The sequence below is a fragment of the Ranitomeya imitator genome, chromosome 4 (genome assembly GCF_032444005.1).
Source record: "Ranitomeya imitator isolate aRanImi1 chromosome 4, aRanImi1.pri, whole genome shotgun sequence".
NCBI lineage: Eukaryota > Metazoa > Chordata > Amphibia > Anura > Dendrobatidae > Ranitomeya > Ranitomeya imitator.
In genome coordinates, this window is record NC_091285.1 from 443,046,495 (window position 1) to 443,073,380 (window position 26,886).

General features: G+C 46.7%; 1 protein-coding gene across 8 annotated transcripts in view; it reads left to right on the top strand.

Moving 5' to 3' along the window:
- HMG20A (high mobility group 20A) overlaps positions 1-26,886 on the top strand; it is a 63,589-nt gene that overhangs the window by 19,367 nt on the left and 17,336 nt on the right. For all 8 annotated transcript variants that reach the window (XM_069765656.1, XM_069765659.1, XM_069765662.1 and 5 more), the window contains exon 2: positions 17,301-17,328. The gene's annotated coding sequence lies outside the window, so the exon portion shown is untranslated. The remainder of the gene's footprint in view (positions 1-17,300; positions 17,329-26,886) is intronic.

The window sequence follows — 26,886 nt, forward strand, 5'->3', positions numbered from 1 at the left end:
TCTGCCATAGTGTTCCCCAGGGTGTGCAGCTAGTGAGGCCCTCCTGGCTTCATGTACCTGTGGGCCCTGTACACATTACACTGATAGGTGATGGCTGACAGTCTGGGGCCTCTGCCATAGTGTTCCCCAGGGTGTGCAGCTAGTGAGGCCCTCCTGGCTTCATGTACCTGTGGGCCCTGTACACATTAGACTGATAGGTGATGACTGACCGTCTGGGGCCTCTGCCATAGTGTCCCCCAGGGTGTGCAGCTAGCGAGGCCCTCCTGGCTTCATGTACCTGTGGGCCCTGTACACATTAGACTGATAGGTGATGACTGACCGTCTGGGGCCTCTGCCATAGTGTCCCCCAGGGTGTGCAGCTAGTGAGGCCTCCTGGCTTCATGTACCTGTGGGCCCTGTGCACATTAGACTGATAGGTGATGGCTGACCGTCTGGGGCCTCTGCCATAGTGTTCCCCAGGGTGTGCAGCTAGTGAGGCCTCCTGGCTTCATGTACCTGTGGGCCCTGTGCACATTAGACTGATAGGTGATGGCTGACAGTCTGGAGCCTCTGCCATAGTGTTCCCCAGGGTGTGCAGCTAGCGAGGCCCTCCTGGCTTCATGTACCTGTGGGCCCTGTGCACATTAGACTGATATGTGATGGCTGACCGTCTGGAGCCTCTGCCATAGTGTTCCCCAGGGTGTGCAGCTAGTGAGGCCCTCCTGGCTTCATGTACCTGTGGGCCCTGTACACATTAGACTGATATGTGATGGCTGACCGTCTGGGGCCTCTGCCATAGTGTTCCCCAGGGTGTGCAGCTAGTGAGGCCTCCTGGCTTCCTGTGGGCCCTGTACACATTAGACTGATAGGTGATGGCTGACAGTCTGGAGCCTCTGCCATAGTGTTCCCCAGGGTGTGCAGCTAGTGAGGCCCTCCTGGCTTCATGTACCTGTGGGCCCTGTGCACATTAGACTGATAGGTGATGGCTGACCGTCTGGGGCCTCTGCCATAGTGTTCCCCAGGGTGTGCAGCTAGTGAGGCCTCCTGGCTTCATGTACCTGTGGGCCCTGTACACATTAGACTGATAGGTGATGGCTGACAGTCTGGGGCCTCTGCCATAGTGTTCCCCAGGGTGTAGAGCTAGCGAGGCCCTCCTGGCTTCATGTACCTGTGGGCCCTGTACACATTAGACTGATATGTGATGGCTGACAGTCTGGGGCCTCTGCCATAGTGTTCCCCAGGGTGTGCAGCTAGTGAGGCCCTTCTGGCTTCATGTACCTGTGGGCCCTGTGCACATTAGACTGATAGGTGATGGCTGACAGTCTGGAGCCTCTGCCATAGTGTCCCCCAGGGTGTGCAGCTAGTGAGGCCCTCCTGGCTTCATGTACCTGTGGGCCCTGTACACATTAGACTGATAGGTGATGGCTGACCGTCTGGAGCCTCTGCCATAGTGCTCCCCAGGGTGTGCAGCTAGTGAGGCCTCCTGGCTTCATGTACCTGTGGGCCCTGTACACATTAGACTGATAGGTGATGGCTGACCGTCTGGGGCCTCTGCCATAGTGTTCCCCAGGGTGTGCAGCTAGTGAGGCCCTTCTGGCTTCATGTACCACTGGGCCCTGTACACATTAGACTGATATGTGATGGCTGACAGTCTGAGGCCTCTGCCATAGTGTTCCCCAGGATGTGCAGCTAGTGAGGCCCTTCTGGCTTCATGTACCTGTGGGCCCTATGCACATTAGACTGATAGGTGATGGCTGACAGTCTGGAGCCTCTGCCATAGTGTTCCCCAGGATGTGCAGCTAGTGAGGCCCTTCTGGCTTCATGTACCTGTGGGCCCTGTACACATTAGACTGATAGGTGATGGCTGACAGTCTGGGGCCTCTGCCATAGTGTTCCCCAGGGTGTGCAGCTAGTGAGGCCTCCTGGCTTCTTGTACCTGTGGGCCCTGTACACATTAGACTGATATGTGATGGCTGACAGTCTGAGGCCTCTGCCATAGTGTTCCCCAGGGTGTGCAGCTAGTGAGGCCCTTCTGGCTTCATGTACCTGTGGGCCCTGTGCACATTAGACTGATAGGTGATGGCTGACAGTCTGGAGCCTCTGCCATAGTGTTCCCCAGGGTGTGCAGCTAGTGAGGCCTCCTGGCTTCATGTACCACTGGGCCCTGTACACATTAGACTGATATGTGATGGCTGACAGTCTGGGGCCTCTGCCATAGTGCTCCCCAGGATGTGCAGCTAGTGAGGCCCTCCTGGCTTCATGTACCTGTGGGCCCTGTACACATTAGACTGATAGGTGATGGCTGACAGTCTGGAGCCTCTGCCATAGTGTCCCCCAGGGTGTGCAGCTAGTGAGGCCCTCCTGGCTTCATGTACCTGTGGGCCCTGTACACATTAGACTGATAGGTGATGGCTGACAGTCTGAGGCCTCTGCCATAGTGTTCCCCAGGGTGTGAAGCTAGCGAGGCCTCCTGGCTTCATGTACCTGTGGGCCCTGTACACATTAGACTGATAGGTGATGGCTGACCGTCTGGAGCCTCTGCCATAGTGCTCCCCAGGGTGTGCAGCTAGTGAGGCCTCCTGGCTTCATGTACCTGTGGGCCCTGTACACATTAGACTGATAGGTGATGGCTGACCGTCTGGGGCCTCTGCCATAGTGTTCCCCAGGGTGTGCAGCTAGTGAGGCCCTCCTGGCTTCATGTACCTGTGGGCCCTGTACACATTAGACTGATAGGTGATGGCTGACAGTCTGGGGCCTCTGCCATAGTGTTCCCCAGGGTGTGCAGCTAGTGAGGCCCTCCTGGCTTCATGTACCTGTGGGCCCTGTGCACATTAGACTGATAGGTGATGGCTGACCGTCTGGGGCCTCTGCCATAGTGTTCCCCAGGGTGTGAAGCTAGCGAGGCCCTCCTGGCTTCATGTACCTGTGGTCCCTGTACACATTAGACTGATAGGTGATGGCTGACAGTCTGGAGCCTCTGCCATAGTGTTCCCCAGGGTGTGCAGCTAGTGAGGCCCTCCTGGCTTCATGTACCTGTGGGCCCTGTACACATTAGACTGATAGGTGATGGCTGACAGTCTGGGGCCTCTGCCATAGTGTTCCCCAGGGTGTGCAGCTAGTGAGGCCCTCCTGGCTTCCTGTGGGCCCTGTACACATTAGACTGATAGGTGATGGCTGACAGTCTGGGGCCTCTGAGGACAGAAGAATGCGGCATGTTCCTCCTCAGGCCCTTCCTGTCCTGTAACGGTACGTTCCCACCATGAGTATTCAGTGTCTTTGATATTGAAGATCTTCTGCACCTACAGTATTAGCTAAATTATTTGTGGTTTTTTTTTCTTGCATTATCTTGGTTTTAGTATGTCTTGTTTTTGATACTTCCTGGTACTTTGGCTTTTAAAATACGTCATTGATTGTCATGTGGGGTTTACATACGTTGCTTGTGCATTTCCACAGCAGAAACATACTAGCAGCACATATGCGTTTTTTATCCTGAAGACTTTCTGCCTCTAATGCAAGTCTATAGGAAAATCTGCACACAACTTGGCGTACCTACCATAGGAATTGACATGTTGTAGAATTGGAAGGCGCCTGAGGTCAGGTTATGCTGAGTAGAGTTGAGTGCATTTGCTTGGGTCAGGGCTTATTCTACAAGCTATAGCGCTTACCAAATAAGCTGCAGAGGGAACCCGGATACATGGGGCGCCGGCTGTTCGGCACCGCAGCTGCATGTGTCATGGCTGTGTGACAGCACATGCATGGAGAGCCTGTGTGTTGGGCTCTCCATGCATGTACTGTGACACATGCAGCTGCTGCGCTGATTAGCCGGCGTGCCCCATGTATCCGGGTTCCTTCTGCAGCTTATTTGGCAGGGTGGATAAAAATCAATGTTTTTTTAAAAAAAAATAAAAATAAAAAAAATCGGATTTTTTTTTTATTTAAATCGGATTTTTTTCAATAAACTGCTTTTTGAGGAAAATATTTTACCATCCAAAGGTTCTTCCATCATGAGATAAAGCTGAGTTGTTTAACTCAGTAGAATAAAGGCTGTATATGTGTAACATTCACAATGCCATGCTCTTCCAGAGGTTTCTGTAGGATTAGTGGGCAGTTTCTCTCCTATATTATCACAGACGCTCGCTTTACTTACGCAGTTCTCAAAACTGAATTTGACTCCGCAGAGGTCCCAGCCTCTTCTTCATGGCAAAAATGTTACAACATGAACAGAGTTGAGAAAAAGACCTTAATCCTATTGTTCTACAAACCTATGAATACAGAATCAACCCCCTTCAGGGCCAAGTCCAAGAAGTCAGACAATATGTTTCTGATTGTTTGGAGTGGAATAGATCTGCACAACACAAGAAGAATGTGAATCTAAGTGTGAGGAGGAGGAAGGACAAGCAGACAAGAAAATGAAAGTGAAGTCTGGATCTGTTTGTGTGTACGATCTGAGGTTTATTACATTCTTTCCTTATAATGGCAGCAGGCCGTAAAAGAGACCCAGTTTGGGAATATTTTAATGAAGCTCCTTTGGCTATCGGTAAGGCAGGCATGCGTGCAAAATGCAAACGATGCAACAAAGAGATGCAAGGCCTGGTGGCGCGAATGAGGCAACATCATGAGAAGTGCGGTGATGAAGATGACCAAAGAAACACTTCTGAACAGGCAGGATCTTCAGGTTGGTAAACATTTTTATTGAATCCTATTTCTAAAGACTGAACTGTCATGTGTGAGAAAAATTATATTTCTTATTACTGCATGTTACTGTCATTTGGTACAGTTATGAAGAAAAACAAATATTCCTTTTGGGGCAGGGGCAGTGATGTGTTGTGTACAATAAGCAGAAATTGTATAAACAATAAAATAACAGCATTGACTTTTATTGTTTAGGGGAATTCATGGATTCTGGAAACTATCCACCTCCAAGATCACCATCATCCTGTTCTACAGTTTCAGAGTTATCCATCCAGGATAGTGCTTCATTAGCAGCAGCAGCATCATCAGACACCCACAGCCACATATCACCATCACCCAAAAGGAAGAAAAAACCTTTACCTCCTGGAACCACCATAGATAGGTTTGTGATAAGAACTAGCAGATTAGAAAAAGAGTTGATTGATGAAAAAATTGCCCAGTTTATTTATGCAACGAACTCTTCTTTCCGTCTGACTGAGAACCCACATTTCATTAATATGGTTCAGTCACTGAGACCAGGATACAGTCCACCCAGCAGAGCTGATGTTGCAGGGAAACTGCTGGATCAAGTGTATGACAGAGAAATGGAGCAATGTGCAACAGCTCTGGAGGGTAAAATTGTTAACCTAAGGCTGGGTTCCCATTGTGTTATGGGACCGCGTTAAACGGACAGTGTTGCACGGCGAAATTAACGCCGTGCAACGCGGCCGTTAACGCGCCCATTCACGCTAATGGGAACGCGCTTCACTAGCGCTTCACGCTAATGGGAACGCGCTTCCGGTGATTCCTGGCGCGCCGCGGACGCTGCTTGCAGCGTCCGAGGCGCGCCCGCGGTCCGTTCCCCGCTCTCGCAGATCGGGGATCTGCGAGAGCGGGGACGTTACCGCGACCCCGACCGCAGCCCCATAGAAAACATTGCGTTAGCGCAATCCGCTAGCGCTAAACGGATTGCACTAACGCAATGTGACCCTAGCCTAAGTATTGATGGGTGGAGTAATGTCCACAATGATCCTATTGTATGTGCTTGTATAACAGAAGAAGGTAAAGTCTTCCTTGCACAAACAACTGATACGTCAGGAAACGCACACACAGCAGAATACTTACAAGAAGTGGCAGTAAAAGCTATAACGACATGTGAACAAAAATTCAAATGTCTAGTACGCAGTTTGGTCACTGACAATGCTGCAAACGTATCCAAGATGAGAAGAGATTTAGAAGAGCAGGGAGGGAATACAAAGCTGCTAATAACATATGGTTGCAGTGCTCATTTGCTGCACCTCTTAGCCAAAGACTTAAGTGTTCCAGAAATAAAGGCTAATGTTGTTGAAATTGCTAAATACTTCCGTAATAATCATTTTTCTGCAGCAGCTCTGAAAAGGATGGGTGGAACCAAGCTAACGCTCCCACAAGATGTTAGATGGAACTCTGTGGTGGACTGTTTTGAGCAGTATATCAAAAACTGGCCTATTCTGATGACACTTTGTGAAGAAAATCGAGATAAAATAGATGGCACTGTCACGGCCAAAATCCTCAACATTGGGCTTAAGAGAAATGTTGAACATATGCTGAGCTTCCTGAAACCCATCTCTCAAGCTTTAAACAAAATACAGAAAAATAGCTGTTTTATTGCGGATGCTGTTGAAATTTGGAAGGAACTGAGTGAACACTTAGAAACAGAACTACACATGGACAGAATTAAATTACAAGCAGTAAACAAACGAATGGGACAAGCACTGACTCCAGCTCATTTTTTGGCAAATATTGTCAATATCCAATATCCGGGTCAAAACCTAAGTGCTGAGGAAGAGGAGTTGGCTATGACATGGGTATCCAGCAATCATCCATCTTTAATGCCAACTATAATAAACTTCAGAGCTAAGGGGGGAACCATTCAAGAAATATGTTTGCTGAAGATGTTTTAAGGAAGGTCACACCAGTAAACTGGTGGAAGTCACTTAAGCGCTTGGATTTAGAGACTGTTCAAGTAATGATTTCACTTTTAACAGCAGTAGCTTCTTCTGCAGGCGTTGAAAGAATATTCTCTTCCTTTGGACTCATTCATTCTAAATTGAGAAATCGGTTGGGACCCAATAAAGCAGGAAAGCTTGTTTTTCTCTTCCAGATTATGAATAGGAACAAAGAAGAAGATGATGATGAAGATGACGACAAGTTAGCTACAGAGGACAGCAGGGACAGTAGTATTTAAGTTTTTCATGTGTCGGCTGGGCTGACAGTCTAAGTTTCTTATAATATATATATATTTTGTTTAGCCAAATTAGTTAACAACATGGATGTTTGTTTAAGCAAATAACTTATGCTGTAATGTTGTTATTGTTTCAGTTGAATAAATCTATTTAAATTGTTATTAAGGTCAGGATTATTTTTCTCCTTCCTAAGTACAACAGAACAGTGGTGTCCAAATATGAATGATTAACCCATTAAACTGGGGAGAAAAAAGTAATATAAAAAGTGATTCTAAAAATCTTCATCTACTTGCATGTTAAAGTAGCAAGAACTAGTTTAGGTAGAAACTTTGATTTAAATCAAGCCTTAGATTTAAATCAAATCCACCCTGTTATTTGGTAAGCGCTAAAGCTTGGCGAATAAGCGGGGACCCGATCAAATGCACTCAACTCTAATGCTGAGTGTAATTTCTATAAATCCCATCCCATCCCATCCCATCCCATCCCATTAGACAGTGAAATACACTGCATCAAAAACTTTCCAAAAAGTCATCATGGGAACCTAACCTGAGCCATAACCTGCCACCTCCAGAAAAGTGTGGTACATCTTTCATAGACCATCCAGTTCCTCTGTGTGGGAGAGGATAGTGGCGTAACTAGAGTTAAATGAGCCCCAGTGCAAAATGTGGACCTGACGTCAGCTGCTGGCCTCTGATTGGCCGGCAGCATGTATTGCAACACAGGCCTGGCAAGTATCCGCACCGCATGATGCTTCAGCTGAATGTGTGTCCAAGGACGCACATCCAGTTGAGGTTTGCATTGGTGTCGGCGGGATCCTCACCCGCACAGACCCAGTCACGACCTCTGCAACCGCAATGGTTACGCCCCTGGGAAAGGAACATATTTCTGAAAAACCCTTCTAGGCCTCATCTTGACCCTCGTGTTTTTTCATGTACACAAACGTATGCATGTCACTAGTGTTTTGACTCTGACTTTCATCAGTGTCCATTATAATCAGTGATATTCAAATATGGGGAAATCTTCTGTCCATTGCAATGTTAATCACAGACAGCACACTGCCTGTTCCTGGTGTCATCCATGTGCTGTCTGGGATTTTCCATAGACTTGTGTGGGGAATATTTTCCATAACTGATTAAAAACAGACTCGTCTCCATGACATTTTTTTTGGGGGGGAGGGGGACACAGTCAGCAAAATAAGATGGACAAGTGAACAGCTCAATCTAATATATAATTGCCTAGAATACTACTTCCTGCAATTTGTGCCAACTTCCTGTCCGGAGCTAATGTCCGGAGATAAGTGACGTCAACAGTGTCCAGTGTCTGATTGGTTGCCGCCTGCTGCGAGCGACCAATCAGAAACGTGCCGTACTGTGACACACTCCGCCCGCCATTTTGGTGTGATTTTTGAATTTTTACCTCACAGCAAGTTTCTACTGCGTGGAGGCGGGCCCAGTGACGTTGCTCTTCAAGCTCCTGCCGAATTTCGTCAAAAAAATGATAATACCATTTACCAAAACTATATATATTTAGTTGTGAAGTGGTTCAGTGACATTTTCACACCAATTTTGAACTTTTGTTTGGTGTTTTCTCCATATACTGCCTATTATTTTTGTTCTTTCTTACTATTATTTATTAATTGTATTATTCTTACATTTGAATAAAGTATATATGGATTCTAGACTCCCGATTCTTTAGAATCGGGCTGCCATCTAGTAGAATATAATTGTAGAGAAATGGAAGTTCACCGGCACAACCATCCAGGATCCAATAAAATGATTTCTTTATTGGAAAAACATTAAAATAGAAAGCTCAGGACCTGATGCGTTTCTGGTGTATGAAAACACCCTTATTTATAGGATAACTAAGGTGAAACATGCAATGGCCGAACACAAAGGCAATGGAACCAGTGGAAATTCTGGCTACTCTGGGGCTGTGAAACATTTTACTTTAACGCATGAAGACGATATTCCTAGTCTGGTCATCTTTGGAATCGAAAAAGTAAACCAGTCCATTCGGGGAGGCTGCCGGCATTTAGGGAAGCCTTCTGGATGTTGACTCTGGACACCAATTACTCCCATGGCACGAATTTTAGAAAAGACCTGTTTGTGCTATTTCTCTTTATTTAGAATCGATAATGTCATTATTGGGATACTGTCGTCTTAGACATATATAGCACATCCACTGGATACACCAGAAATGTCAGATGCAAGCCCCACCTCTCAGCCCAAGAACAGGAACCTGTCTTACATTTCTATGGTTTGAGAGGTGGGTGCCTTCTCATTCACAGTGGTGTTAGATGGGGCTCCATTCTGAAGAAAGATGCTGGGACCTATGTGACAATTATGGCACAATCACAGGATATACTGTAAATGAGATGAGAATAACCTGTTAAGGGAGTCTGTAAGGCGATTTTATCACTGAAACTAGAGGTATGACTATGTGGGTCTCTGTACTCTAATGGAAATAATACCAGCCTTCTAACGATTCAATGTGCCAGCACTGAGGAAATCAAGCAAATGTACATCCAATTACTAGTGATGAGCGAATGTGCTCGGATAAGGTGTTATCTGAGCATGTTTGGGTGCTAACAGAGTGACTTCCGCATGCTCAAATGATATATTCAAGTCTTGCAGCTGCTCAACAAACTCAGGAATTGCCTATTTGTTATGCAATCACTACATGTGTTGCGGCAGCCACGAGACATGCAGCCGCAGGGACTGGAACATATTATTCAAGCACGCCGAAGACACTGTTGGCACACAAGCATGATCCGATAACACCATATCCTATAACACCTTATCTAAGCACGTTCACTCGTCATTACCTATTACTTCAAAAGTGGTATAATTTTTATTTTTGTACTCTGACCTTTGGAGCGATATAACAAATTTCAGTAGTAAAATAGTCCTCACAGGCCTTTAAGGCTGTGTGCCCACTATGATTTTTTTTTGGTGCGTTTTTGACTCTGCCTATTTCCACTGATTGAAGAAACTCAGATTATTAGGGTACGTGCCCCGGATCAGGAACTGCAGCGGGTTTGAGGCTGTGTATTTATGCAGCGTCAAACCTGCAGTGACCAGATGTTACAGCATAGTGGATGGGATTTCTAGAAATCTCATGTCCACTGTGTGCCCAAACTCCTGCGGCTCACCTGCAGAGACGAACATGCATCTCTTTTTTACAGACCGCAGCACGACTATTTCTCCGCAAGAGAGTTTCCATCAATAGAATGTATTGCACGCGGTAAATCTGCAGGGTTCAGTGATCACATGTGGATTTACCTATGTTCAGTAAAACTCAGCATTGTGGACGCAGTAAACATACTCTGCATCCAAAGCGCTGCTAGTTCTGGATCGTGGGCACCCGGCCTTACAGTTCCAGCAGAGTGGATGGGCTTTATGGAAATCTCCTGCACCCTGCTCTTCTTTTTTGACTCCTCATAAACTGCCCTGCAGTGCATATTTCCAATCAGCAGCATGTCCTCTTCTCTTACAGATACGCTGAGTTTTATATGCAGATTTTTTTTTCCCATACATTTGCATTAGATGCAGAAAGTCCGCAGGTAAAAAATACACATTTCTCTAGTTACCTTCCACGACAGCCACTTCGGAGGACATCTTCCCCGCCCTAATAGGGGACGAGAACACAAAGAGGTTAAATACCCCTCCCCTTCCTGCAACCACCAGTGTTTTCCTGTCCCCTATGGGGCATGAAGAGAATCTGAAGGGGCTGCCATGGCCGGCGACCAGAACTCCACATTTACCTTTCACTAGCCGGGCAGCAGAGGTCGGGGGCCTGCCTCTCCTCCTCTTGTGCTGCTCCTGGCTTCAGGACTCGGGACCCTCCCGCCTCTCCTGCGCCTCCTTTGGGGGTAAAGCAGGGCGGTGACGTGCATGCCGGGGGCCTCCTGTAGCCCCCCGACTTCCTTCTCCTCCTGCTGCATCCCGGGCGGTCCGCGCTGGGGCTCGCTGGGTAGGGCACGCGTCTCAGCATGGCGCGACGCTTCCTGCGCCCGTCACTTCCGGCGGGACGCGCGTCACATCCGCTCGGTCCCTGTGCGTTCCACGTTGGAGCGCGCGCGCCTGCGGCGGTTTTTGGCCTACATCGTCCGGGGCAGCATTTCGGGGCGTTCTCGAAAGATCTCCCCCCAATTGGGCTACGAGGAGGAGGAGCACAGAACACGCTGACCCACGATCCTCCTTAAAAGATCCGGGCGGGGGACCACCAGGTAAGGCCTATCTGACGTGATGGACGGTGACAACCCCCTTGCTCTGCATCTGCAGGACCCAGCGTACCCCTTCCTACTGTAAGTAGCAGGTTAACCCCAGCTATCCATTATATACATATATATACTTTCAAGCAGCTTAAGACCTTTTTTCTCCTTTTTAGGGAGAAAAGGTCTCTGATCCTAGAAAGGCCAGCCGCAAATGCAAAGTGTGTGCAACCAGACTCCCATCTACATATGGGAAATAGCTCTGCCAGTCCTGTACAGATGAGGTTCTACGCGCTGAGTATCCCTCTCTCCTGGATAGCATAAAAACCCTCATCAAGCAGGAGGTCCAGTCTTCCATGGCCAGCCTCTCCCAGACTCCGGTACCTCTTCCACCTCCTCCCAAAAAGAGGAAAAAGGCCCAGGAGTCTGACTCTAACTCAGGGGAGATTCAATCCTCGGGTTCGGAGGACGTTTGGGAGAATGAGGGTTCCACCCCCACCCCTAGTCAGAGAATAAAAAGTATTACTTCAATTCTGAGGATATGGGTGACTTAATCAGTATAGTAAGAGGCACCATGGGGGTGGAGGATGAAGAAATTAAACTTACTGTACAGGACGAAATGTTTGAAGGGTTAAAGCCCAAAGATCAAAAGGGGTTTCCTGTACATAAAAGTATTCAGGATTTAATTCTTCATGAATGGGGTCTCCCTGAGAAAGGTCTTAACATCCCCATAGAACTGAAAAACCGTTTCCCCTTGGACGGAGATAACTCCATATGGGAAACCCCAAAAGTTGATGTACAGGTGTCCGGAGTGACTAAGGTAACGTTCACACTAGCGTTATGCTAGTGTGCGTCGGGTTAGCGTCGGGCGACGCACGCGTCATGCGCCCCTATGTTTAACATGGGGGACGCATGCGTTTTTGTTTGCTGCGTTGTGCGACGCATGCGTCTTTTTTGCTGCAAGCGTCGGACCAAGAAAATGCAACAAGTTGCATTTTTCTTGCGTCCAATTTTCGGCAAAAAACGACGCATGCGTCGCAAAACGCAGCGTTTTTGCGTGCGTTTTGCCGCGTTTTTGCGTGTGTTGCGTCGCCGACGCTGCGGCGCACAACGCTAGTGTGAACGTAACCTAAGAAAACGGCCCTTCCATTTGAGGACTCTTCGCAGCTCAAAGATCCAATGGATCGAAAGATAGAGGGCCTGCTAAGAAAGTCCTGGGACACCTCTACAAATCTATTAAAAACCAACATGGCCTCCACGTGCATAGCTAGATCCTTGTTTATTTGGTTACGCAAGCTCGAGGATCATTTGGCACAGGGCACCCCAAGAGAGGAGATCCTAGACTCCCTTCCCTTGCTGCAAAAAGCAACAGGATTCCTAGCTGATGTTCGCGTGGCTGCAAAAGGGGCCGTCCTCTCCAACTCATCCAGGAGAGCACTCTGGCTAAAATCCTGGGGAGGTGACTTCATCTCAATGTCCAAGTTATGCATCATGTTTTTGGTCCTATCCTGGATGATATTCTAGATAAGGCAGCAGATAAAAAGAAATCGCTCCCTGAACAGAGAAATCCCAGGAAACGCTTTTTTCCGCCCCCCCCCCCCCCACCCCCCTGTGACCCATCTTCACAAAAGGATTATAGGGGAAAGGGGCAAAACAGGGAGATGGAGATACCCTAAAGGAACCAAGGGCAGAAACATCCTTGTCCCCCAGACTCAAAAGACCCCAGATAAGCAACGACGCTGCTCCTGTCGGGGGTCGTCTTTCACCCAGTGGCAGTCCATCTCCACAAATCAATGGGTCCTTCATACTATACGAGATGGACTAAAAATAGAATTTGAGAGACCTCCCCCCACAATACTTAAAAATAACCTCCCTACAAACCCCACACCTTCAAAACTCCTTACTAAGAGATCTACAAAATCTACTCCAGTCAAATGTGATCTCACAGGTACCAAAACTGGAGGAAGGACATGGCCATTATTCACGTCTCTTTCTGGTAACAAAACCGTCGGGGGAAAAACAGAATCATTATAAACTTAAAACCATAGAACGAATCTGTCCGCTACAGAAGATTCAAGATGGAATCAATCAGATCATTGATTCCCCTCATCGGACAGAATTGGGTAATGGCGACGGTGGATCTGAGGGATGCGTACTACCATGTACCAATCCACCCAGAACACAGGAAATTCCTCAGATTCGCAGTCTCACAGGGGCAGCAAATCAAACACTTCCAGTTCAACGTGCTACCCTTCGGCATCTCTTCAGCTCCGCAGGTCTTTACAAAAATCATGGCAGAAGCCATGGTCTTCATCCGTCACCAGGGAATATGTATAGTCCCATACTTAGACGACTTCCTCATCATGGCACCATCTACTTCCCGTCTGGAGGCGGACGTGACAAAGACCCTGGAGATATTAAGATCCCTGGACTGGATCCCGAATCTGGAGAAATCAGAAATCTGTCCCTCCATGAGGAGAAAGTTTCTGGGGGTTATTCTGGACTCAAAAGAAAGAACATAGTTTCTACCCAGAGATTGTCAGATCGACCATGTCCAGAGAATAACCAAATTCACACCAGCGAGCACCAACCATCAGGGAGTCTGTCTGCTATAGGTTCCCTGACCGCATGCATCCAAGCAGTCTCCTGGGCTCAGGCCCACACGCAAACTCTGCAGACCTATGTGATCCTACACTCCAGGAAGCGACAGGTCCCCTTGACTCAAAGGATCTTTCACCCCGGCCACGTAAAATCGGCTCTAAACTGGTGGTTGGATTACCAAAATCTTCAAAAGGGGGTGAGCTGGGACCAGCTTCTCCTGAAGACACTCCGCTCAGATGCCAGAAAACGGGGCTGGGGCGCAGTGGTGGACAGTTACCACTTCCAGGGACGATGGCCAGCAGACATGAGCAGCAGTTCCTCGAACCTACGGGAACTGAAAGTCATAGAACAAGCTTTAAAAGTGTGATCTGCGTTGATCCAAAATCACCACGTTTGAATTTATTCGGACAACATGACCACAGTAACATAGTAACATAGTTAGTAAGGCCGAAAAAAGACATTTGTCCATCCAGTTCAGCCTATATTCCATCATAATAAATCCCCAGATCTACGTCCTTCTACAGAACCTAATTGTATGATACAATATTGTTCTGCTCCAGGAAGACATCCAGGGCTCTCTTGAACCCCTCGACTGAGTTCGCCATCACCACCTCCTCAGGCAAGCAATTCCAGATTCTCACTGCCCTAACAGTAAAGAATCCTCTTCTATGTTGGTGGAAAAACCTTCTCTCCTCCAGACACAAAGAATGCCCCCTTGTGCCCGTCACCTTCCTTGGTATAAACAGATCCTCAGCGAGATATTTGTATTGTCCCCTTATATACTTATACATGGTTATTAGATCGCCCCTCAGTCGTCTTTTTTTCTAGACTAAATAATCCTAATTTCGCTAATCTATCTGGGTATTGTAGTTCTCCCATCCCCTTTATTAATTTTGTTGCCCTCCTTTGTACTCTCTCTAGTTCCATTATATCCTTCCTGAGCACCGGTGCCCAAAACTGGACACAGTACTCCATGTGCGGTCTAACTAGGGATTTGTACAGAGGCAGTATAATGCTCTCATCATGTGTATCCAGACCTCTTTTAATGCACCCCATGATCCTGTTTGCCTTGGCAGCTGCTGCCTGGCACTGGCTGCTCCAGGTAAGTTTATCATTAACTAGGATCCCCAAGTCCTTCTCCCTGTCAGATTTACCCAGTGGTTTCCCGTTCAGTGTGTAATGGTGATATTGATTCCCTCTTCCCATGTGTATAACCTTACATTTATCATTGTTAAACCTCATCTGCCACCTTTCAGCCCAAGTTTCCAACTTATCCAGATCCATCTGTAGCAGAATACTATCTTCTCTTGTATTAACTGCTTTACATAGTTTTGTATCATCTGCCTACCTACAGTGGCCTACCTACTACGACACCAGGGAGGAACAAGGTATGCCGGTCTAAAAGAGATAGCCGCAAGAATCTTTTCCTGGGCAGAGAAGAACCTTCTGTGAGTCACGGCAGTACATCTCAGAGGAGTAGACAATACTCAGGCGGACTATCTCAGCCGGAAAGATATACATCCAGGGGAGTGGTGCCTGGACCAAACCATGTTCATGTCCCTAACTTCAAGGTGGGGAACCCCAGAAGTGGACCTGTTTGCCAACAGACAAAATGCAAAAACAAAGACATTCTTCTCCCTTTATCACTCGGATGGAGCGCAAGGGATAGATGCATTTTCACAGCCGTGGAGGTTCAACCTCGCATATGCCTTTCTGCCCATTCCCATGCTGGCGAAGACTATACAGAATATCAGGATGGACCGAGTTACCACGATCCTAATCGCACCACTCTGGCCCAGCAGTAGCTGGTACAACGCCCCACTGGATATGGCACTAGAAGGTCCCTGGCTTCTACCTCAGAAAGTCGACCTCCTTCACCAGGGTCCCCTACTACATCCGGATCTACACAAACTGAGCCTGACTGCATGGTTACTGAGGCCAAAATCTTAAAAGCCAGAGGTGTCTCGGATAAAGTAATCCAGACCCTCCAAAAGCAGAAAGCCAGTGATCAATGCCATCTACGCCAAGGTCTGGAAAAGGTTTATATCCTGGTGCCTCCCAGAATTCCCAGACCCCTTTCATCCCAATATTGCACGGGTCTTAGATTTCTTACAGAAGGGATTAGAAATGGGCCTTACTCCTAGCACGCTCAAGGTGCAAGTATTAGCCCTTAGCAGCTTTTTTGATAGGGACTTAGCCGACCACCGCTGGATTAAACTCTTTATGATTTCAGCATCCAGGATGCGTCCCAAACTCCGTAGCAAAGTCCCACCCTGGGACCTCAACATCGTTCTGAAAGGTCTAACTCAAAATCCATTTGAACCCCTGGATTCAATGACTATAAAAAAACCTAACCCTCAAGACAATCTTTTTAGTCGCAATCACTACGGCTAGACGCATAGGGGAGTTGCAGGCACTGTCGATGCAGGAACCTTATCTCATATCCCCTACGGACAGCATTATACTGAAACTAGATCAGTCTTTTCTTCCTAAAGTGGTCTCGGATTTCCACAGGGACCAGGATATTGTGCCGCCCTCATTCTGTCCAAACCCCTCCAACCCTAAGGAAGAGACCTTTCACACCCTTGATGTCCGCAAGGTGGCTCTACATTACTTACAACAGACTGAAGCCTGGCGAATCGATTAAAATTTATTCATACAGTTTTCAGGCCGGAACAAAGGCTAGAAAGCGGCAAAAAAATACGATCGCAAGTTGGATCAAGCAGTCTATTTGCCTGGCTTATTCATCACAGAAACTTGATCCACCAGCTTCTCTGAAGGCACATTCTACCCGGGCGATGGCAACATCATGGGCAGAGAGGGGGAATGCTTCATCAGAGCAGATCTGCAGAGCCGCCAACTGGTCGTCCATCCACACGTTCACCAGACATTACAGGCTAAATTTCAATAGGGATTTAACATTTGGCAGACGAGTTCTGCAGGCCGTGGTCCCTCCCTAGAGAAATTAGCTGTTGGTATTACTCCGAAGTGGCTGTCGTGGAAGGTGACTAGAGAAAATAGAATTAGGCTTACCAGTAATTTGGTTTCTAGGAACCTTCCACGACAGCACTAATTTCCCTCCCTATCTGATATTTTTTCTTATTGGATAATTCCTGCATTTTTCATGGTAATTATACATGCTAGTGTCCAGGAAAACACTGGTTGCAGGAAGGGGAGGGGTATTTAACCTCTTTGTGTTCCTGTCCCCCTATTAGGGTGGGGAAGACATCCTCCGAAGTGGCTGTCATGGAAAGTTCCTAGAAACCGAATTACTGGTAAGCCTAATTCTATTTTTTAGTGGTTTTCCGCAGCAGAAACTCATTAAAATTGCATGTAATCCACACATGACTGTATCTATAAAGTTTTTTCAAAGCCGAATACCAAAAACAAGAGATTTGTTTAAAACATGGTAGAACAACAAGAGACAAACGCATGTGAAAAAGCAAGTAACCTAATTTATAATGGGTCCAAAAATGGTGTATAAAATCTGCAACCTTAAAAGCTCATTGTGGGAACGGAGCCTAAATGTAATTGTTTTGAACATAAGAAAACTGTCAGATAAACGCTGGTGGGTTCATTGACTAATCCTTGATCATTTCTTTCTATCTCAGGTTGGGTATAAAGAGGTGATTGCACAAGGTAAGGCTTATGTCTAGTGTCTGAGTGTAGAACTTCAGCTGGTCCAAATCTTTATTCATTTACTTTATTCTTATTTTTTTGTTATCTGTAATGGTGTATTTATCTGGCCGCTTTCACACCGTATTCTTCAAGGCATTTTATATGTGTTTTTTGGTTAAAAACACGGAGCCGGATGGTAAGTCTATGGCAGTCCAGAAGTAGTTAACGGCTAAAGTACAGCGTGAAGTGCACTACATATAGGAGGTGATTCATCAAAGCTTTTGCATCAAAAACTGGTGTAAAATGCTGTGAGAAGTTGGAAAAAAAAATGTAGTTGTGCAAAATTGTTTCTGATGTTTTCTGCCAGTTTCAGACTGTGCTGCCAAAATGGAAGTACCAGAGGAAGAGCCAGTATGGGGCATGGCTACGCTTGCTTGTCCAATTTTACAACAGTGATAGCCTTTTCTTTTACAACAGAAATGCTACCTCTTCACTATGACTGGTGTATGAATCTGCCAATAAAATGTTTTGTGGCATCATTTTCAGCACACAGCGCGGGTATGGCTTTTTGTAGTTTTTTTTTTTTTTTTCTCTCATGGGCTTCTCTATGTGCAAATGACAGTGAACCACACTTATAAACTCGTAAAATTCAGTGTTTCTACAAGTGATCTGAAATGTACAAAAAAAGTGTGTGAAGAATGCCAGTAAGCATCTTTTGGAAACCTCTAATATCGTACCACCACTGCTGCTTTAGGGTATGTGCACACGTTGCGGATTTGGCTGCAGATCCGAAGCGGATTGGACGCTGCGGATTTGCAGCTGTTTTCCATGCGGTTTACGGTACCATGTAAACCTATGGAAAACCAAATCCGCTGTGCCCATGGTGTGGAAAATGCCGCGCAGAAACGCTGTGTTGTATTTTCCGCAGCATGTCAATTCTTTGTCCGGATTCCGCAGCAGTTTACACCAGCTCCTCAATAGGAATCTGCACAAAAACTGCAGGAAATCTGCTGCAAATCTGCAGGTAAAGCGCAGTGTGTTTTACCTGCGGATTTTGCAAGAACGGTGTGGAATAATCCGCACACGAATCCGCACTGTGTGCACATAGCCTTGTACACTGTGTGCAGAATTATTAGGCAAGTTGTATTTTAGAGGATTATTTTTATTATTGATCAACAACCATGTTCTCAATCAACCCAAAAGACTCATAAATATCAAAGTTTAATATTTTTTTGAAGTTGAAGCGGGTTTTTTTTAGATTTGGCTATCTTAGGAGGATATCTGTTTGTGCAGGTAACTATTACTGTGCAGAATTATTAGGCAACTTAATAAAAACCAAATATTCCCATCTCACTTGTTTATTTTCACCAGGTAAACCAATATAACTGCACAAAATTTAGAAATAAACATTTCTGACATGCAAAAACAAAACCCCAAAAAACATTAGTGACCAATATTGCCACCTTTCTTTATGATGACACTCAACAGCCTTCCATCCATAGATTGTCAGTTGCTTGATCTGTTTATGATCAACATTGCGTGCAGCAGCCACCACAGCCTCCCAGACACTGTTCCGAGAGGTGGACTGTTTTCCCTCCCTGTAGATCTCACATTTTATGAGGGACCACAATTTCTCTATGAGTTTCAGATCAGGTGAACAAGGGGGCCCATGTCATTATTTTTTCTTCTTTGAGACCTTAAGGCCATGTTCACACCATCCTTTTTTTCATGCGGAATCGCCGCGATTTTCCCGCTGCGGGTCCGCAGCTGTTTTCCATGCAGGGTACATTACAATGTACCCTATGGAAAACAGGAACTGCTGTGCCCACATAGCGGAAAATCCCGAAAAAAGCCGCGCTGAATAGCTGCGGTAAAAAAGAAGTACCATGTCACTTCTTTTTGCGTAACTGCAGCGGTTCTGCACCCATAGACCTCCATTGTGAGGTCAAACCCGCAGTAAAACCCGCAGATGAAAAACATATCTGCGGGTTTTCTGCGGTTTGTGGTGCAGAACCGCTGCAGTGTGGCTGCCCCCCCCGTGCCCCAATCCCCCCCCCCCCCCCATGCTCCGATGCCACCCCCCCGTGCTCCGACGCCCCCCCCACCCCGTGCCCTCATCTCCCCCCTTATACTTATCCGGCCTCCCGGTGTCCGTCAGTCCGTCTTCTCCCTGGGCGCCGCCATCTTCCAAAATGGCGGGCGCATGCGCAGTGCGCCCGCCGAATCTGCCGGCCGGCAGATTTGTTCCAAAGTGCATTTTGATCACTGAGATAGATTATATCTATATATATTTATTTGTAGATTATAAATAAAGAATATTTTTTTTTTTCCTCTAAGGTTAGAATAGGGGTAGGGTTAGGGTATTTTCAGCCATTTTAACCCTAAAAACTTCCTAGAAAAACACAGACTCTGCATAGAAAACTGCATTAAAAAACGCACTAAAAAACGCATCAAAAAAAGGACCTGCGTTTTCTGCCAAGAGCTGCGGTTTTTAGTCCTGAAAAAAAAGGAGGGAAATCAGGAACGTGTGAACATAGCCCTAGGCTATGTGCACACGATGCGGATTTTGCTGCGGATCCGCAGCAGTTTCCCATGAGTTTACATTACAATGTAAATCTATGGGAAACAGAAAACGCTGTGCACATGCTGCGGAAACAAACGCGCGGAAAAGCAGCGGTTTACATTCCGCAGCATGTCACTTCTCTCTGCGGATTCCGCAGCGGTTTTACACCTGCTCCAATAGAAAACCACAGTTGAAAAACCGCGATAAATCTGCAGCAAAAGCACAGCGTTTTTGCCCTGCAGATTTATCAAATCCGTTTACATCGCGCTAGCGCAGATAGAGTATCTGCTAGCTCTATCTAGCGCAGATAGAGCTAGCAGATACTCTGTCTGCGCTAGCGCGATGTAAACGTTGGCACTTGAGTTACAGCAGCCCGTTAGCAGCAGCCCGTTCAGCACATACGCTAACGCAGTGTGAACCCGGCCTAACCTTGGCCATGTCCCTGAGTATCGCACACCTTGTGCTTTTTGTTATTCCAGTAACGTTGCAGCTCTGAAATATGGCAAAACTGGTGGCAAATGGCATCTTGCCAGCTTCACGCTTGATTTTCCTCAATTCATGGGAAGTTATTTTGCGCCTTTTTTGCCCAACACGCTTCTTGCGACCCTGTTGGCTATTTGCCATGAAACGCTTGATTGTTCGATGATCACGCTTCAAAAGTTTGGCAATTTCAAGACTGTTGCATCCCTCTGCAAGACATCTCACAATTTTGGACTTTTCAGAGCCCATCAAATCTCTCTTCTGACCCATTTTGCCAAAGGAAAGGAAGTTGCCTAATAATTAAGCACACCTTGTATAGGGTTTTGATGTCATTGGACAACACCCCTCTTCATTACAGAGATGCACATCACCAGATTTACTTAACTGGTAGTTGGCTCTCAAGCCTGAACAGCTTGGAGTAGGACAACATGTATAAAAAGTATCATGTGATCAAAATACAACTTGCCTAATAATTCTGCACACAGTGTACAGTGGGTGCGGAAAGTATTCAGACCGCTTTACTTTTTTCACTCTTTGTTTCATTGCAGCCATTTGATAAATTCAAAAAAGTAAATTTTTTTTAATTAATGTACACCCCATCTTGACTGAAAACAGAAATGTAGTAATTTTTGAAAATGTATTTAAAAAAAGAAAAACTGAAATATCACATTGTCATAAGTATTCAGACCCTTAGCTCAGTATTGAGTAGAAGCCCCCTTTTGAGCTAGTACAGCCATGGGTTTTCTTGGGAATGATGCAACAAGTTTTCCACACCTGGATTTGGGGATCCTCTGCCATTCCTCCCTCTCCAGTTCTGTCAGGTTGGATGGTAAATGTTGGTGGACAGCCATTTTCAGGTCTCTTCAGAGATGCTCAATTGGGTTTAGGTCAGGGCTCTAGCTGGGCCAGTCAAGAATGGTCACAGAGTTGTTCTGAAGCCACTCCTTTGTTATTTTAGCTGTGTGCTTAGGGTTATTGTCTTGTTGGAAGGTGAACCTTGGGCCAAGTCTGATGTTCAGAGCACTCTGGAAAAGGTTTTCATCCAGGATATCTCTGTACTTGGCCGCATTCATGTTTCCTTCAATGACAACCAGTCCTGTTCCTGCAGCTGAAAAACACCCCCATAGCATGATGCTGCCACCACCATACTTCACTGTTTGGATTGTATTGGGCAGGTGATGAACAGTGCCTGGTTTTCTCCACACATACTGCTTACAATTGCTCTGGGAAGGAAGGGAGCGAAAAACGAAAACGCAAAACCGAAAAAAGCTGGGGTCAAGAAGGGGTTAAATACTTACTGGTGTACATGAAACCTAGAGTGTTCAGAAGCATCCATCAGGAAGGGCCATTTCATGGTAATGACAGCTGCTCCAGTATTTCAGCAGACTCAGGAAATGGCGATATGCCGGAAACAAGGAGGATAACTACCATCGAGGTACATATATATGTATGAACACCTTTGTTTTATATCTGTTGTAGACAACGAGGCCTTCTCGATCACTTCAGTGTTGAACATCCCCACCCCCATGACTGTAATAACTCTGCATTAGACAGATTATGATTTCTTGACTTAGATTAACATCAATCATATTTGTCAAACAGTATAATAGACCTGATCCGACCACTAGGCTAGTGCCATATATTGATACTGGAGAAATTAGGAAATCTGACTACTGGCGATGAGGTCACTGTTGTAACTACTGGGATATGGGAACCCCCAGTTTGCCAATGCTACACTTTAACATTTGAAGCTATCTCCTTGTCTTGGCTAGTGTCTGCCAGGTTTATTACACTGTTTGATAAATATGATTGATGTTACTCTAAGCCAATAAATCATAATCTTTCCAATGCAGTATTATTACAGTCATGGGGGTGGGGATGTTCAACATGGTGGGAGGTTGTTCGACACTGAAGTAATCGAGAAGGTCTAGTTCTCTACCCCCTGATTTAAAAAAAAAAAAAAAAAGTGTTCATACATAGAGATGTACCTCGATGGTGGTTATCCTCCTTGTTTCTGGCATATCGCCATTTCCTGAGTCAGCTGAAATACTGGCGCAGCTGTCATTACCATGAAATGGTCTTTGCTGATGGATGCTTGTGAACACTCTAGGTTTCATGTACACCAGTAAGTGATTAACCTTTCACTGACCTAACCCAAGTGACTTCCTCCAATTTCATAACTGCAAGGCTATCGTTATCAATCTCTGTAGACGGTCTCCAGGAAGACGCAGGAATCTTCCATAATTTCCATATCTAAAGATAATGCGTCCTATCTGACAAAACTGTACAGTACAGTGCTTAGAGCAAACGGACTCAACAGTTGTAAAATGCACTAGATTTTTAAAGTGGTCCATAGTGTTGAATAAATCTGTCAAGTCTAAAGGCTCCCCTAACCAGACCAATGTCAGCCAAGGCCAAATCCGCCGATATAGTCTGTCTACATCCTCCCCCTCCCCCCTCCTCTAACATACAGGTGCTTCTCACAAAATTAGAATTTCTCCTTCGCCTCTTTGGGTGACACAGACCATGGGTGTTATACTGCTGCCACTAAGTAATACAAATGAATTTGTCCCTCCTCTGCAGTATACACCCTCCTGCTGGCTCCCAGATAACCAGTTCATGCTTAGTGTCCGTAGGAGGCACACGGGTCTGGTCTTCAGACCAAAAACTCTTTATTTTAATTTTTCACTTTTTCATTTTTTAATCTTTTTCATCGGATGACAGGGGCAACGGATCCTTTCAAGGTTCCGATCTCCCCAAACCAACAGGTGAGAACATGGAGTGTCATCTCCACGTACCCTCTCCTGCGACGTGGGACGCCATGCCTAGGCTGATCTTAGGGGCGACGGGTCCCTTGAAGGGCACCGATCTCCCCGCACCATCAACAGACGAGCACATGGAGTGTCGCCTCCATGTATCCTCTTCTGCAGCCAGGCCTAATGCAGGACAACTAGCCCTGTCCTCCTGGGGGCTTGAACTCTGGATGTACAGAGACATCCTTTAGGTGTCCGAGCAGCCACCACTACATCACCACTGTTTAGCGAATGATGCAAGGAGATGGAAAATCCCTGTCCATCTCCCTGTTAAGGGTACAGCAGCGAAAGCAAGAGAAAGTTTGTACTGACCTGCTGGATACTGCTAAATAAATGCCGGATAAATGCTTGACTGGTCAGAAGCCTCTTGAAGCGCGGTGTCCCTTCCAGCTGATCTGCGGAAAGAATGGGCTAAGTTTCCAGCAATAGACCGCCAATATCTCATTTGGCAGGAGATATTTGGTACATGCCTTTTTAGATGCGACTAGCTGTGTGGCACTGTCTGCGGCAAATGCCATCAGAATCAGAAGAGCATTATGGATTAGAGACTGTTAAGCGGACTCTGCGTCTAAAAAAGATCTGACGTTCCTCTACTATCAGTGGCCAGAAGCTGGTTCAGCTTATCTCTGATGCTACGGCAGGGAAGAGAAAGTTTCTTCCCCAGCAAAGGCTCAAGCGCCCCTTTCGCCAGCATCAAACTTTACCGGACCTTTCGCACCATTCTGGGCTAGCCTATTTTTTTTCCACCTCATCAGGGACAAGGGATCCCAGGTCCCCTATAGGCCAGCCAGCAGTGTAAGGTTCGACCCAAACAGTCTAGATCTAAAGGATCTAGGTCCCAGAGATTTTTCACTCACATTATCCGGTCGCCACTGCAAGGTGGGCGGCCACCTACTCCTGTTTTCAGGCCTAGCTCTCCGCCGTCCTCTCCGACGTCCTGAGGTTTCCGGTTACAAAATCGATATTTCCTCTTGTCCCTCAACACGGTTCTTCCCTTCCTATCCGCCAACACCAACCCCCCCCCCCCCCCCTCCCCAAAAAAAAAAAAAACAGGTGAGGGCTTTTTCCCAAGCCACGAATTCACTGCTCCAAGGTAGTCATTGTTCCGGCCCCAGAAAACGAAAGGTTCAAGGGGTTCTACTTGAACCTGTTTGGGGTCCCAAAAAAGGGAAGAAAAGTAAGACCCATACTAGACCTCATTTCTGGATGTGGCCCCCGTTTGGGCATTACTTTAAAAAAAAAAAAAAATCCTGCTCCTCATCATCGCAAACAGCTTTTTTTTTTTTTTTTTTTTCACTTCACGGCCTGGCCCTTTGGCCTCGCTTCTGCCACCAGAGTGTTCTCAAAGGTCATGGCAGCCTTCATGTCCATCTTACGTGCTCTGGGCATGGTCGTTCTGCCCTTCCGAGATGACATTTTATTAATAATAATAATATAGCATCATTAATTCCATGGTGCTGTACATGTGAAGGGGATACATACAAAGTTATAGATATCATTTACAGTAAACAAATTTGTGATGACCGACTGGTACAGAAGGGAGAGGACTCTGTCCTTGCGGACTTACATTCTACCTTCTAGTCAAGGACTCTCTGTTCACATCTCTTGTGATACCCTTTCTTGTCTGAGCTGGCTGATAGTCTTAAGTAAGTCTTCCCACGTTCCAACTTAGCAGATAGGAGCCTACGCTCTTTGCCACTCATCCCCCTCATTAAATTCACTTTGCCATGAGGGTTTTTGGGTACAATGGTGGCAACTATGCAAGCAGTCCTCTACTCAACTGCCTCTCCGTCCCCTGCAGCATGCTCTCTGGCTGCCTGGGACAGGAATCTTTTCTTCCCCGACAGTCGGTGTCACTTGCCCCTGCGAATCAGGCAGGTGCTCAGATGGCGGTTGTTGAGCTCTTCCCTCAACCAGGGGAAATCTCTTCTCCCCGTTCAATGGTTTGTGTACCTACCAACGCTAGTCTCCTGACTGGGGAGCAGTCTTTCAATACTGTTCTTGTGGCTTTGTGGGTTAAAGTGCCTGTCTCGTGTCTGTGAGGTCATGAGTTCGAATCCCAAGAGACAGAGCCTTGCGCTCACGGGCGCTAGTTAACTCTGGAATTGAGACCCCCGATCAATTCTTGGAGATCTGAGCGATTCGGCTAGCCCTGCAACCGTTCCATTACCTTCTGGCGGATCATCCCATCTGAATTCAATTGGACAACGCCACAGCAGTGGCATACATCAATTATCAAGGGGGTATCTGCAACAGGGCGGCCATATGCGAGGTAGCTCTCATTCTTCAATGGGCAGAGTGGAACCTCTGATCTCCGCAGTGCTCATCCCAGGTGTAGAAAGCTGGGAGGCAGACTTCCTCAGCCGTCAGGGTCTCGCATCAGGCGAGTGGAAACTTCATCCGGAAGTCTTCCAATATATCTGCCTTCGCTGGGTAACTCCGGATGTGGATCTGATGGCGTCCAGACTCGAGTTCATGGCTTGGTCTCGAGATCCAAAAGCCATCGCAATGCATGCGCCTTCCGTGAGGCCAGTTATTTTCCCGTATAGTGTGGTGTTTTTTTTGTTTTTTTTCTCTACTTCCGAGAGTCTTTAGGAAGCGGAAAGGTTCTCAGTGATCCTGGTCAATCCGGACTGACCACGTCGGGCATTGTTTGCAGAGCTAGTACAACTTGTCGCCGACGTTCTCTGGAGATCGTCGGATCATCCAGATCTGCTCTCCAGGGACCGATTTGCCACCAGAACACAGGGGTCCTGTGTTTCTCAACTTGGCCGTTGAATCCTGGGTTCTGACCCAGGCAGGATTCTCACAACAAGTTGTCGGTGACTAGTGATTGTAAGCCTGCCTCGGTACGCATCTATTATTGTACCTGGAGAACCTTTTTCGCTTGGGGCAGGGATCATGGATGCCTTCCCCATTTTAGACTTCTTTCAAAACAATCTGGAATCGGGCCTGGCGCTCAGCTCTCTGAAAGTCGAGATTTTGACCTTATCAGTCTTATTCCAGCATAAGATTGCAACAAAACTGCAAGGACTTTCATGCAGGGAGTTTCACATGTGGTACTTCCCTATTGCATGCCGCTAGATCCTTGGGACTTTAGTTTGGTCCTGGGGGTCTTACAGGGGACTCCTTTTGATCCGCTTCATGATATCGCCCACATTACTATCTTGGAAGGTCGCCTTTTTCTCTGCAGTCTTGTCAACCAGGCGAGTTTTCGGATCTAGCCGCTCTATCCTTTCCGACGTCTTTCCTTATTTCCATCAAGGCAAAGTTGTCCTCAGGCCGTCCCTGTCCTTTTGCCAAGGTGGTCTCGTACTTCCACCGTTACGAGGACATCATCCTCCCCACGTCTTGTTCGGTACCAGTCCACAAAGTGTCCCCCAATGAGGCGAAGGAGAAATAGAGATTTTTCTGTACTCGCCGTAAAATCCTTTTCTCAGAGCCACTCATTGGGGGACACAGCACCCACCCTTTTAGTGGCTTTGTGCTTGTTCTGTAATTTGACATGTTCTACTCTTATATGTTATTGATCTCCTACTGCTTTTGCACGGAACTGGTTAGCTGAGAGCCAGCAGGAGGGTGTATACTGCAGGGGAGGAGCTAACTTTCTTTGTATTACTTAGTGTCAGCCTCCTGGAGGCAGCAGCATACACCCACGGTCTGTGTCCCCAATGAATGGCTCGGAGAAAAGGATTTTATGGTGAGTACACAAAAATCCTTATC